This window comes from Herpailurus yagouaroundi, unplaced genomic scaffold (assembly GCF_014898765.1).
Source record: "Herpailurus yagouaroundi ecotype Mexico unplaced genomic scaffold, PumYag 182, whole genome shotgun sequence".
NCBI classification, from domain to species: Eukaryota; Metazoa; Chordata; class Mammalia; order Carnivora; family Felidae; genus Herpailurus; species Herpailurus yagouaroundi.
The window spans coordinates 60688414-60688857 of NW_024412413.1; positions in this window are offsets into that span (position 1 = coordinate 60688414).

Here is a 444-nt window from a genome sequence, read left to right on the forward strand (position 1 = left end):
CATTTTCTATGTCTTTATCAGTAGTTCATAGAAAAGTTGAAAGAGGCGATAATGGGGCTCTAAGCAAATACAACTTTTAATATGAAATCTAAAATTTCAGAATTTAACTGTAGGTCTTAGTTCATTATACTGGCATGTTTTATATCTACAAAGTCAAAAATTAAAAATGAATGAATTAATTTTGAATCTGGAACCAAGATTGTATCTAATGTATTTAAAGAAATGGATGAATTTGGAATTAGTTACAACTGAGTTGGAAGTTTGTAAGTAAGGGTGAAAAAGTATTATGGATTTTGGAGGTCAATTTTCAAAACTGAGTTGACTTCTATAGTGCTTTTTAAAAATAGTTTCTGTTGCATGGTTCTAGATTGTATCTTCAGCCTCTTAGAGTTTTACCTCATAAGTGGGTATATTTGTGAATATGGAACCTTTCATATATCATTG